We start from the raw sequence: 12,972 nt of genomic DNA, 5'->3' as shown, positions 1-12,972 counted from the left end.
GGCAAAGGCCCTAAGCAGATGAGCCAATCCTGATGACTCTCAGAGGCAGGACAGAATGGACAGTGATTACGGAGTGATTGTTGAGAGCTCCTGAAGGATATAAAAAGGCCTATCCACAGTCAGCACAGAGTTGCCAGTCTGAGAAGAGCCCGAAGTCAAAAGAACTGAATAGCTGGTGTTCCCTGCCCCCTGTGTGGTCACAAGGAGTCCTAGACAGACCTGGATTCAGGAGTCTTGGTGCCTGAATGTTGAACAGACTTCTTGGATACATGAATCCAGTCAGGTACTTGTGAGTACGCGAATATGAGGGCGTGAGTGTGGATGAATGAAATCAGCTTTGTTTTAAAATGAAATCAGCTTCTCTTCTTACATTTGACGACTTTAAGGTTTGCTGTGTGGCTGCTACAGTGTTGATTACTTAAATAATGGCAAGGAGGATGGATGTAGCCGGGTGGTTTTCAAAGACTGAAAGGATGGACCCAGTCTAAGGCGAATGAAAGTGGAGAGCAAGAACTGGGTGTAAAGGTTTTTTAGCAATGCATCTGCTGAGATCTTTTTGGAAGAATAAATCAACATACCAGTCCAGAGTTTAGGGATATTTAGATTTTTCTGTGGTATCTATTCATCACCTTGATGTTTGAATGTAATTTAAAAGCAGGTTGCTCTGGGCCAAGTTCCACCTTTGATTATCCCTGTAAAAGGTGACTGGAGGTTTGTGGATACAATTGAAAGCAGATTCTGTCCTTAAATTCCTACTATCTTTATGACAAGTGTTAGCAAATCATTTTTTTCTAGATCTGATCTACTTCCTGGTCTGGTGTCTCACTAGAGTTTATCACAGATATTGGAAACACTGTGGTCATGCAGAGTCAATGATATCATGACTTAAAATAAGCAGATAAAGAGAGTTCCTCACACTTGGAATCAATATCCAGACTATAGTACAACAAAGAAGAAAAAAAAAAAAAAGCAGATCTAACTGCTTCACTTGAAATTAAAAAAAATACTGATGTTCCTAAAATGGTGCCTCCAAGTAACAAGTGACCAAGACGTTCAGCTTCCTAACTGTGCTTTTTCACTTCTACCTATCTTGTAAGGTGAAACTCTGCTTAGTGGATGAAGTTCATGGTTGGTCTCTGCCTTCTAACAGCAGTCACATGAAATCAGAAGTGACTTTATTACTGGGCTCTCATTTGTCAGTTACTTCACAGCCAGGTAATTTTCTTCCTTAAAAAAAAAAAAATAATAATAATAATAATAATTGAGTATTATTTGAACTGCAGGCAAATCTACAATGTACTAGGTGTGCTGTGCTCCCGAGTAAGAAGACAGTTTGTACCTGGGAGATAACAGTCTAGCAAGAGATAAAGAATACAGAATACAGGCAAGGCTCCCATTGTGTTCTCACCTAAGTAGGTAAGTAAATTCGCTGGAGAATTTGCTTGCATTTTTGTCAATGGATGCAGATCGTGTTTGTGAGATTGGTGTATTGTGTGCATGTTTCTAGGCTTGAGCTGACAGCAATCAAGGGTGACCAGTGCACAATATAAAATTTCTAGGCCATTTTCTTGCTCTGATTCAAAATAACCCTGTTCGGCCTCATTTGTTCTCACAAGACATCTTTCTATTTAGAGTCTAATTAGAGGAAACCCCATTTTAGAGGTGATAGCATAGCAAAAGAGAGACCAAAGCAACAGATCTAATTGGAATGTACCATGGACATAGTCATCCCCCCCAGAAGTAGGGAAATAATTCTATTTTTCTACCCCTTCCTTTTTTGATTTTTCAATTTTTTCTTTGCTTTGCCTTTGATCCCCTATCTGATCTTAAAAATACCTAAGATTTACTCTTATCTGGATGTGGAGGCTTATCCCTTGAGGAGTTCTTAAAACATTTTTACCTCACCTAATGTGTAAGGTCTACATTTACTGTGCTTACCTTTCAACTGCATTCCTTTTGTATACTGCCTCGTTAGTTTCTAATTAGATACAAGCCCTTGAGGGATTCTCTAAAAATCTAGTGACAGTATGAATTTGCTAAAAGCTACTTCACAGGCACAACCCTGCACTGAAAGAACAGCCTTCTACCTTTGTGGAGCTGTAGAAAGGAAGAACATGGAAAGGTCTGTGTCCCTCTGCGAAATACACCCAGGCCAGAGCCCAGATACTGTATATACGTGTGTCTCAAAAATGTTTGCCTAAATCAGCAGTATCTTTTCTGTAATATTTTTCCTAGATATTCAGAATTGATTAGTTACTGTTACATATTGGCACCTGATGCATTTGGTTGCTTTGGCACCTGCAACAGCTGTGGATAACCCTCTTGTAAAACCCTCTTGTATTTTCAAATATAATTTTGCTAATTTATAGCAAACTGCTGTGACTATCTCATATCTCACAAATAAAGTATGAGTGGATGGAGGCAGGAGCTGAACAAGAGAAATTTAGGTGCTGTGTGGAATACCACTGGTGTTTTAGGGGGGTATATGGATTTTTCCTGAGTGTCTTATGATTGACATGATTGATTTGGCAACTATATTGTCTCTCCAAGCTCTTCGTTACTGCCTTCTTCTTTGTTACCATCACTTACGGCATGGACTTTGTGACTGATCTATTTTTCCTTACCTGATCTGTTGCAAAGCCAGTGCTTATACCACTCTTTGCAGCACAGGCTGATCCAGATGACTTTGCTCACAAGAACTTTGCTGCTGCCTGTGCTTGAATAGTGGTAGTAAACAGGCAGGGATGATGACCTCTTTGCTCCATTTAGATTCACAAGAGGATGCCAGACTTGGCAGTAAAATATTATGTCACTAAGGTATCAGCGCTGTGAAGTGATGCCAGTTGAGATTGTTTCCTAAAGCTCCCTCTCCCGGGACAGAGATTTGTTTTAAAGCTGGTGTCCTTGCCAAGTACAGTTTGACTTACCAGTGCTGTGTGTCAGCGCTTCGGCAGTATCTGAAAATGCCATCACTTTGCGACACCTTGAGGTTAGAAAGTATTATTATTATTTGTTTTTCAGGTTGAGAAGCAACTGCGGTTGGACATGGATCGTGCCATGCCATTACTTTCCTTGTCTTCTATTCTTCCAGCTGCTGGTTTGGTATAGCAGATTTCCATAGTGAAAGTCTGCTCCTCAAGCCAGCTCTTCATAAGAGGTGATTTGCCAGAGGTGAGCAGCCTGTAGAGAAACAGCTCTAGTGGTAATTCTGTACTGGTTTCTGCAATCAGGGCATTGGGTTCCTGTCTTCTGGTCTAGTTTTTGGAGACTTTACACTTTTTCTGTCGTAACTATTTGGCCCCAAGGCAAACTTTGTAGTAATTTTCAGGAATGTTCCTTAATAACATACATAATTATTGTTAACACTTTAGGTTCTTAGCCTCTGATTCTTTTGTTTTGTTTTAGGAAAGAAAGACATTGCATTCTTTGAAAACTGAAATTTAAAAATCTCAGCCCTCCTCCAACATATCTAGAAGCACTTTAGAAATGTGGGGCAGATGCAAGGTGCTGTAGTGCCATAATAGTAAAGGTCTGTTTTGAGAGGTAAGGGAATGTATTAGCCATGGGTAGCCAGCAAAAATTTCAGGCACTGGCTTAGAAAAAAATGTTCACTATGTTGCATATGACTGCATAAGCTGGTTAGATGATACTCTTGTTTCACCTTTGTTTGCTAGTTCAGTAGAAAATAGAGAAAATGTCATACAGCAAAAATGAGTAAATAGTATTTTTGTAATCTAGTATTTTCCACAGTTAACTCAGAGTTTTGATTACTGGTAAAACTCCAACTTTGTCCACATGCTTCTGCTCTCCAGTTTTAATCTGTGTAGTAGTAACCATAACTTGTTATAACCATATCCTTGTTATAACCATATCATAACATGTAACTTGTTATAACCGTATCTTTGACAAAGCTCTTAATTTAATGTTTACACACAATTCTATAGTAATTTATTTTGAAGGAGTTGATCATTAATGTGAGGGAGACTGCATTTGTGTTTTCAGTGGAATTCCTATTCAATCAGTATTGTGGATTAAGTATAATTATTTCCAGGATCTTGTCTTCTCAATTTATGGGAGTGTTTTAAATAAAACTGGAAATATTTGATAGTGCCAGTTAGATTGATCAAGAGGAAGATGTAAGTTATTTTTCGTTCTAGTAGGCTTTCCAGATGTTATTTTTAAAACTTTTTTTCCAGAGTTGAGAAATTTTCTAAAAATAGTTTTTTTTTTTGTCAAAGCAGAAAATAACTTTGCAAGCATTGAGAAGAATAGATAAGTGAGAACACCCGTGAGACATGAAAGTGAGTACAAAGTCTCTCGTCCTACACAGACATTATCTACATTATGGTGAAAGAGGGTTTTTGATCCAAATGTTATGATCCTCCCAGTATTTTTCATTTCTCGCTGCGATACATGAGTATGGGATTGCTTTTAGACATTTACTGAAGTAAATATGTGAGGGAGGCACAGTTTCTGTAACTCATTGCTCAAAGTTGCTTCATTGTTTGGGTGGAGTCTACCAAACATTTGCTCGGTAATGTAAACATTTGGGCCAATATTCAGTTTCAAATAACTCAAAATCATTTGGCTAAGAAAAATAAAAGTTTTTTTCCTACTTGATTTTTTCCCATAAGCTTGGGAGAAGGAGTATTACAGATCCCTTGAACGGTATTTCTGAGCTGTATGATCTTCACTCTCACTTTACTTGTGTTACAGAGGCATTCTGGAAAGTGAAATTAGTAAATTAAGTCCTTTATGTTTGCATGTACACATTTTGGATAACAAACTGTTTAGTTTTGGGGAGAGTGGTAAATGTATGTTCCTCTCCCAATATGTATTCAAATCCATGTTTTCAAAGTTATCATTTCATAAAATATAAAATAGAGGCCATCGCAAAGACAAGATAGATAAAGTGCTTGTTTTTACAATCAGGAAAACCCTATTAGATTTATATTGAGATAGGGAAGGAGAAAGGGAAAAAAATACGTATCAAATGTGTCCAATTTTTACACTTTCATTGAAAAACTAAAACCAAGTTTGTCTCTTGGGGGAAAAAGAAAAGCAAAACTATTTTAGTACTTTCATTTAGCTAACAAAGTATTTATCTGTATTGTCTGGACGTTACCAAACATACACTGGAAATAGGGTCAGACGCAAGGTACTGCACACAACATGTTTTCTACGCATCCTTGTAATCTTTAACAGTGACAGGAATCTTTTCAGGACAGGAGTTTTCTGGGAGCTCATGATGAAGGGAAAGTATTTCGTAGATACTGGTTGCGAGGTTGCGTTGGTTAGCATGGGTGGGATATCAGAAGGACCAGGGTTGGGAGTGGATGAAGAATCCAAAAGGGACAGTCATCTGGGTAGAGCATGGAGAGTGGGAGGTGAATGTGGGAGGAAGTGAGACAGACATAGGTGGAGACAACATTAGTCAAAGCTGATGACATGAGACCTTGCGTCTTGGAAATGTGAAGCAGCAAAGAGTTCGAGAGCAACCCCAACCTGTCCGATGCAGACGGACATGCTGTCTTAGAGCAATTTGGTTCAAGCATGGAGTGTGCCTGGAGAGCTACTTTTTTTCTGGTTTGTTTCCTCATGTGAAAGTGATGACCAAAAAAAAAAAAAGAGTTATTTTCTTTAGCATGCTTCCATCAAGTAGGAGGTCCAAACACATTGCTGTTCTTATCAAGTTGATTCAATTTTGTCATCAATTTTGCATTTTATCTAGTGGAATGTGTCAGCGCTTGCTAAGGTGTACCGTTTGCTGTACAGGAGTGGTAGGCATGTTAAAGGTTGCCCTGCATCTAAAAACAAAAGATTCTGGCAGAAAGCAAATGGAAATCTGCATCACATATTTTTATTTGAAAGAAATTAACTGTTAAATCAGATCTGGACATAAGAAAGGATTTGTCTTAAAACTAGCACAGTGCTTCTATTTGAAGGAGTACATCTGTAAATCATGTCTGGACATAGTGAAAGGTTTATTTCCAGTATTGTAGGCAAATATTGATAATACTACTGCAATGACAAAGATGTAGTGCTATTTTTTTTAAAAATGCAGCTGAAGTTCCTTACCTATCCAGAAATACATGAACTAAAATGAAGCATGCCTTTCTGATGTCTCCCAATACCACCCCAATACTGCTTCTGCATGCTAATAAGGCATCTGTTCCTATCTTAGCACCGGGCAACTCTCAAGGTTCACACGGGCAGGTGGGGCTGTGCTTTGAAAAGACCCGTGCTGCATCTCTTAGTTAAACAAAGAACCAAGTTGTCCTTGTTGTAGTATGTGCAGTGATTTAGCTTAGTCTTGCTTGTGCCAGTCTTTTAAACGCACAAATCCCTTTAAAAACCTGGACCAGTATGTATGGATCCACAAACTACTGTGTAGTAATGTTTGGTTTTACAAAAATAAGCTAGTGAGTGGTGCCTGCCTACGCACACGCTGTCATTTGGTAGTACAAGCGAGGTAGCTACCTTGCAGTGAGAGCAGAGCAAGCCCACTGGCACTGATAAGGGCACGCTTAAAGGGCAATTATTGTGGAATGCCTAGTGTGCCATAAATCCATGCCCTACCTCACCTTACAGCAGCTCATTTAGGTAGTCTCATCCTCACATCTTCCTATAAAGTAGAATCGGTTTTGGTAAAAGAACAACCTGGATCCTTTTTAATATCACTCTAATGAGCGCATAGAGAATACATACAAAAATAATGGTTGTGGTTTACTGGATGATGTATATCTGCCTTGGTTCTTGCTATTCCTGGGCTCACCAGGACTAACTGGGTATTTCGTGTGACTGTGAGAGGGGCTGTGCACCAGGCACGTAGCTCTGAACATCCGGGCTTGGCCAGGAATTTTCTCCTGAGATGGGACTGCAGCAGGTGGTCATGCGCTCCTACTGTTATGAGCACATCTGAAATGCACATGGACCTGATGCAGGCTCTCAACAGATCGGTGAAAAGCTTGCTGAAAGGTACGATTTTTATTTTATTGCCTCAGTGTAAAAATTGCTGGCCCCCAGCCTGCTCGCTGTGTGTGTTAAGTAAAGACATACATCGTTTATTCTTTTTTTTTTTTGGTGTCCTGCACATGATGAGCTTACCACACGTGCACAGCTCATGCACTCTGTGTCTAGTAGGTCTGACTGCCAGCAGTCAGTGCACACACATTGTCGGGTTGGTCTGTGAAGTGGCCATTTATCAAGAATTTCTGGATACCTGGTAGCCCAGCTAGCTAGGTAACTGTTAGCAGTTACCTAACATCCAGAAAACACAGAGAAATGGCCAAGTGAACTTTCTGGAGTGGAAGGAGAGGATCTGTGTGGGAAGAAACCCCCAGAAGCTTGGCGATACCGTTTCCTTACTGGTGAATGATTTGCATGGTTTATTACATAAAGCACTGAGATTATTTTACAGTTCTGGATGTTTGGCACTTTCATTACTTTCTCTAAGCCAAGCTTTGACTTTGTACCAGAGGACAGAAACCTTGGAAGACCTTTTGTTATTGTCCTTTTCCCTTTGCATCCTTTCTGTTTCAGCTGAAGTCCATATTTGTGACTTAAGATTTCTGGTTAAACCTGTATTTTCCCATTTCTGACTGTTTGTGTTGTGATTCTGGAGGAATATCACCATGCCCTCTTTGCTGGTGCTTACTGACTGCTAATGGCCTGAAAAAAAGGGAATTATGATGTGACGTTTGGTGTCTTGGGTTCACTGGGCTAACTGGGGAGGAGGGTAATGAGGCTGGAGCGATTATGGGTCTTAAGAAGCCAGCTTGACCCATTTCGTTTATTACTGACATATTTTGACTATACAGAATAACTTTTTTTTTTTTTTCCTCTCTGATTGTTTAGCTTACTCTTGTCCAGTCTGCTTGGACATATTTGCTGCTGCTAAGTTCAGAGTGATCTCTGTATTAATTGCTTAGCAGCCAGCTCGTGAGAGTATTCCGTCTAGCCCAATTGTTTGCCATAACAACTGAAAGCAAGTACAGAAAATGAGAATGCAGATTAGGTGGATTTGTTTTTAAATTAAATGAGTGGAAAATATTTACAGGATTCATTGTTCTCTAACTGCAAAAGCTGCTATTGAATTCCTGTTTGTCTTTGTCTTAAGTAACCAGGTATTTCTGGGAGCCTTCCAGCAATGTTTTTATTATATCAGATGCACACTTCAAATGCCGGTGTCCTCTGCAGGATGACCTGCCAGGGCACTTGGACACTTTCTCTACTGACCTAATGGTTATGTTTGGGAATCTTTTGGTACAAAGGTGTGTAGATCAGCCACTGTCAGTAAACTTGTCCCAAGCACTGATCATTAGGAGCTCATCCTGGAAGTGTTTTGGGGAAATGCATGTCACTTACTGGTAGCCTTATCTGGCCTACTTAAATCTGTCCTTTCTTCATTTGCACAGGCTGAAGTGCTCTGGCCTAATTATTGGCACTTCAGAAAAAAAGGCTTAATCTTCCTTTGGGTTTGTCCTAAAATTCCTCTTTAATATAAGAACCTACCGTAATCAGTTGTTGTAGTGGTGATTATGATACACCTGTGATGTTTTGAGAAACTAATATATTTTACCAGGCCAACAGATAAAGCTAGGGAAAAACAAACAAACAAAACAACAAAAAAAGCAGATTTACTTTAAGGAGGAAAATTGCTTCTTCACTGTCTGTAAGTTCATTTGTTACAGCAATGAGCAACTGATTGCTTGGAAATATATATATATATTACTTCTTCCTAAAAACTTGTTTTGCTTTAGAGGAAAATTAATGGCCATCTTCCCAGCTCATGATAATCTGCTCTTTCACTCAAATAGTCACTGAAACTGAAAATGGGTTTGAGCTCACCAGATCAAGAGGGGAAAATTTTACCTCTGTGTATTCAGATTAAGTGGTGGAGTTGCTGTGATTGCTTCATCAGCATCACGTCCCGTAAACTTGTGTCTGGTTTGGCTGCTTGGTTGCCATTTCAAGATGCTCTTCGGAATGTACTTGGAAGGCCTTGAACACAAATGGTGTACTGCATGCTGGTGCAGACAAACTAGAGCTAGTGGGCTGTGGGAGTTGAGAGATGAGAGCAGAGACCTGGCTTCTCCTTTCTTTTCTTTTACTTGCACAAATCTTTGTTTTCTAAGTTGTAACAGGAGGGTCTGTTCGTTTCTTTCCAGAATAACTGCATTATTTCTATAGCCTGTGTGAGCAGTGCTGCCTTGGAGGTGTGGACTGGTCAGATGCAAAGGAGCAGAGACAAGGCAGTTTTCCTATTGCAGAAATCCCACTGAACTGCAGCTTTTTCTGTCTCTTCATCTCATCCACCTTGTATTGGTGGTGCAGCTGGAAGAACAAAGCTCCCTCCAGCCACATCACCTTTACTGCTTACTCACAGACCACTTGTATCCCGCCTCAAAAAGAAATGTTGGAAAATAGTGGTGGACTCATTCTGCCATCCTTTCCTGCCAGGACTAACGGCTGATGTGTACTGAAAGATAATTTGGACCAAAGCAAATGGGGAAACTGGTAGCTAGATGCTGGATAGACAGCTGAGCCATCACTTGGTATCAGAATACCACCAAGTTTGGGGCTTAAAGTGTAAGCTTTAAGTACAACTCTCTGATTGAGGTGAAATGTGCTGTTTGGACTGGATTAGTGATTCACTCTGTTAGAAATTCCCAAATTAAAAATATGAGCAGCCTTTCAATAATCAGGAATAATACATGCTAATTGCCAGAACTGTTTCAAGGGGAAGGATTTGATTGTCCATCGCTCTAATAGCTTTAGCTGTTGTAAATAATTTGAAAATCTGTCTTAATTGCTTTGCAAGCACTTTAGATTACTGTATTTATTCATTTAATCATCTTCTCTATAAATACATTTAAAAATAGGATGATTAAAGAAGCTTTTCTTCCTTTCCTGATAGAAACAAAAGGGGACCTCAACCTCCTTGCAAGGCTTGTTTTGAAAACATCTAATAATTATAGGATGAATGAGTGATTTGTATTGCTTATTTATGATGCCTCATCTGGATTTGCCCTTGCCTGTGAAGCTTCATTTGGGCCTAAATTAATTAGATGACTCTAATTAAAGGAAGGCCTTTGACTTAGGAGCAGGAAAACGTGTTCGCATGGAGACTACACCCTCTTTTTTATCTGACAGCATCCTTGAATGATAGCACTATGTCATAATTAGGCATGTCAAACAAGTTAAAGAAGATGAATCAACTTATAAGTGGTCCCAGAGGAAGAGGTGGAGGATGGCTGATCTCCAGAGGAGGTGCAGAGAGCAGTACACATGGGGTTTCTTAAGTGAGATGTATCTTTAACTCCCGATATTTCTATAAGTACCTAATGGCTAATATTTAAGTTCTGGAGCTCGAAAACATCCCTTAAGTGCAGAGATGGAGGAAACAAAAATAAAAGGTAGGAGAGTGAGCAGAAACACTGCTTGTACACAAAAGTAATGTAGCTGTGTTGGGTAAGTAGAACAAAATAATTCATTTTTATAGAAGTAAAACCCAAATCTTAAGAACACCAGTCAGCACAGCACTTGCCTACCTTCTGCCTGTTCTGTATAGTTCACTGTGCGTGTTTCAGCAAGTGCATGCACTTACTCCCTCCGGGAACTCACACAAGCAATCAGCATCCTTTGAATATGGACCTCCAAACACCACAACCTTTATGAATCATTTGGTTCAGGGATGATTTTCCAAAACTGCTAAGCACTGTTGAGCCAGTGTTGAATTAATGATTGAAATAATGTTTACATCTGATGTTGGGGCTGCTCAGATACCTACATGTGGGTGCAAGTGCTGCCTGAGAAGATATTAGCCAATTATAAAGCAGACTCAAAATACAAAGTTGTGTCCTTGGTTCCTAAAACTGTGTAACAGCATCCAGAAATGGTTAATATTTCTCAGGACATTTTAGCAATGTTCTGGTAGTGTCAAATTGACAGCCCAAGAATAAAACTTTGTTCCTATTCCTGTGGCTGGGCCAACATCCATGGTCACCTTATTAGACTTGATTAGAGGCCAGCAGCTCTGGTACCAGAGGATGAGTAGGAGCTTCAAGTGTGTGCAAGGACAATGTCAGGATTCTACCTACAAGGTGGTAGGGCTTTGTTTCTGAAGAGAGAGCTGCAAATAGGAGCAGGATGAGCAATTGAGAGTGATTTTTCTGTTTCTTGGCTTTTCTGGAGAGGAAGCCACAGAGTCAGAGGTCTCTAAACACCAGGAAGCACTTCTTTACTGTGTGGGAGACAGAGCATTTACGAGAGAGGCTGTGGCGTCTCCCTCCTTGGAGATCTTCAAAGCCACCTGGACATGGTCCAGGGCAGCCTGCTCTGGGGAGGCCCTGCCTGAGCAGAGGACTGCACCAGATGACCTCCAGGGGTCCCCTTCAAGCTCAACCATTCTGTGATGCTGTGAAAATTATGTTTTTTAATGGTTTATTATGCAAATTTTCACAATATTGCAGGAATTAAAAAATAAAATAAAATACCCTTCATCACTGGAAGAAGGTAGTTAAACATGGAAAAAAATCAGGTAATTTTACCAGTGTTTTGAACCTGTAACTGCTGAGAGATGAGAAAATGGTGTAGAATGAGCCCATGTATCTAGGACTTTGGGATTTTTGGCATTAAATGTCCCAAATCCGATCCCTATGGGATCAGACCCATAGGATGTAAGTGAAATCCAGTAATATCTTCTAGGTGAGGTCAGGGTTCAGTCTGCAGATAGAGCTGTGTGATGATAAGGCACAGACATTAGTCAACAGTCATAAAGCAGAGGCAGGTTGTCATCTGGCGAGTTTCTTCCTGCTCACAAAGAAAAAAAATAGCAGCATGTTTATCTTCTAAGATGTTAACTCTAAACAAGAGTAAGGACACAGTGAAAGCTGTTCTGTTACACAGAATTAGTAGTCAAGAAGTTTTTTCAATATTAAGGCCATTTATCCTGAGAAGAAGGTACAAAATGAAAAATGCAGTTGAAATGTTAGTTGTGAAGTTGACAGAGGGAGAAGATGGGAACCAACCTTCTGTCTACTCCAACCTGCCATAGAAAATTTCAGAACTTGGCACACACCTGGAAGACATGTTGGTGCAGTAAAACCTGTGTTCCCAGCTCCAGCTCATGGGATACATCTGGGGAACTCTGAAGCAAGGGAGGCAAAAGCATCTTGGAAGGTATCCAGCTGAACATCAGATGGGTTGCGCTCTACATTTGTGATGCTTTTGTTTTCGGTCTCCTACCATGACCTGAAATCTTCCTAAATAAGCTCTTGTTTCTTTTGTCATTAAGATCATTTGGCACTGCAGGGGACGAGGACTCTCAGGATGACATCAACCCACTTTGGAGTTTACAGATGTGGAAGAAAAAAAGGATGTATTTGTGTATCCCTTTGAGAGGTCAGTGATCAGGTGAGCATGGGAAACGCAAGATTTGACATGGTTTTAGATCATAACACAAAGGACAACACTGAGGTAAACCAAAAGCTAAGGCCTCTCCTGCAAGGGAAAGAGGGGAGAATGACTCCCCGCTACTTTGGGGAAATGTTAAACCACCAACTGAGCGGCTTTGCACAAGGAAAGGCATTCTAAATATTGGAGTAAGGAGGGAGGCAGGAAAATACATGAAAATGGAGTAAGAAATACAACTTGCAATTTTACAGAGCCTCCTGAAATAATGAATGCTGTCTTTGAGGGGGATGCATGATCCTCACCTGGTCAAAAGTATCAGTGCAGGTTAGTGAGTAGATATCTTGGAGATTGCTGTAGGTTCAGTTTTTGGTATTACCCTCCCTGAAAGACAGCAATATGGAAGTGCAGCTGTCATGCTCTCTTTTGCAAGGAACAGCTGCACACATATGTGTAAGCATATGCAAAGCAAAAGGAACTGTGATTCACATCTGAGAAAACAAGTCACCTTGTCAACACTGTTCTGAAGTGCTTGCCAGATATAAGTTATATAGAATA

The 12,972-nt window shown here is 40.1% G+C and overlaps 1 protein-coding gene across 1 annotated transcript in view; it reads left to right on the top strand.

The window, feature by feature from the left end:
• Positions 1–3,031: 3,031 nt before the first annotated feature.
• Positions 3,032–12,972, top strand: part of SLC34A2 (solute carrier family 34 member 2) — a 54,177-nt gene continuing 44,236 nt past the window's right edge. Inside the window, exons 1-4 of the mRNA XM_050710322.1 lie at positions 3,032–3,171; positions 3,406–3,543; positions 4,239–4,301; positions 12,299–12,417. The gene's annotated coding sequence lies outside the window, so the exon portion shown is untranslated. The remainder of the gene's footprint in view (positions 3,172–3,405; positions 3,544–4,238; positions 4,302–12,298; positions 12,418–12,972) is intronic.

This window comes from Cygnus atratus, chromosome 4 (genome assembly GCF_013377495.2).
Source record: "Cygnus atratus isolate AKBS03 ecotype Queensland, Australia chromosome 4, CAtr_DNAZoo_HiC_assembly, whole genome shotgun sequence".
NCBI classification, from domain to species: Eukaryota; Metazoa; Chordata; class Aves; order Anseriformes; family Anatidae; genus Cygnus; species Cygnus atratus.
Note: the sequence above shows the minus strand (reverse complement) of the source record. Positions and strands in the feature narration are given on the sequence as shown.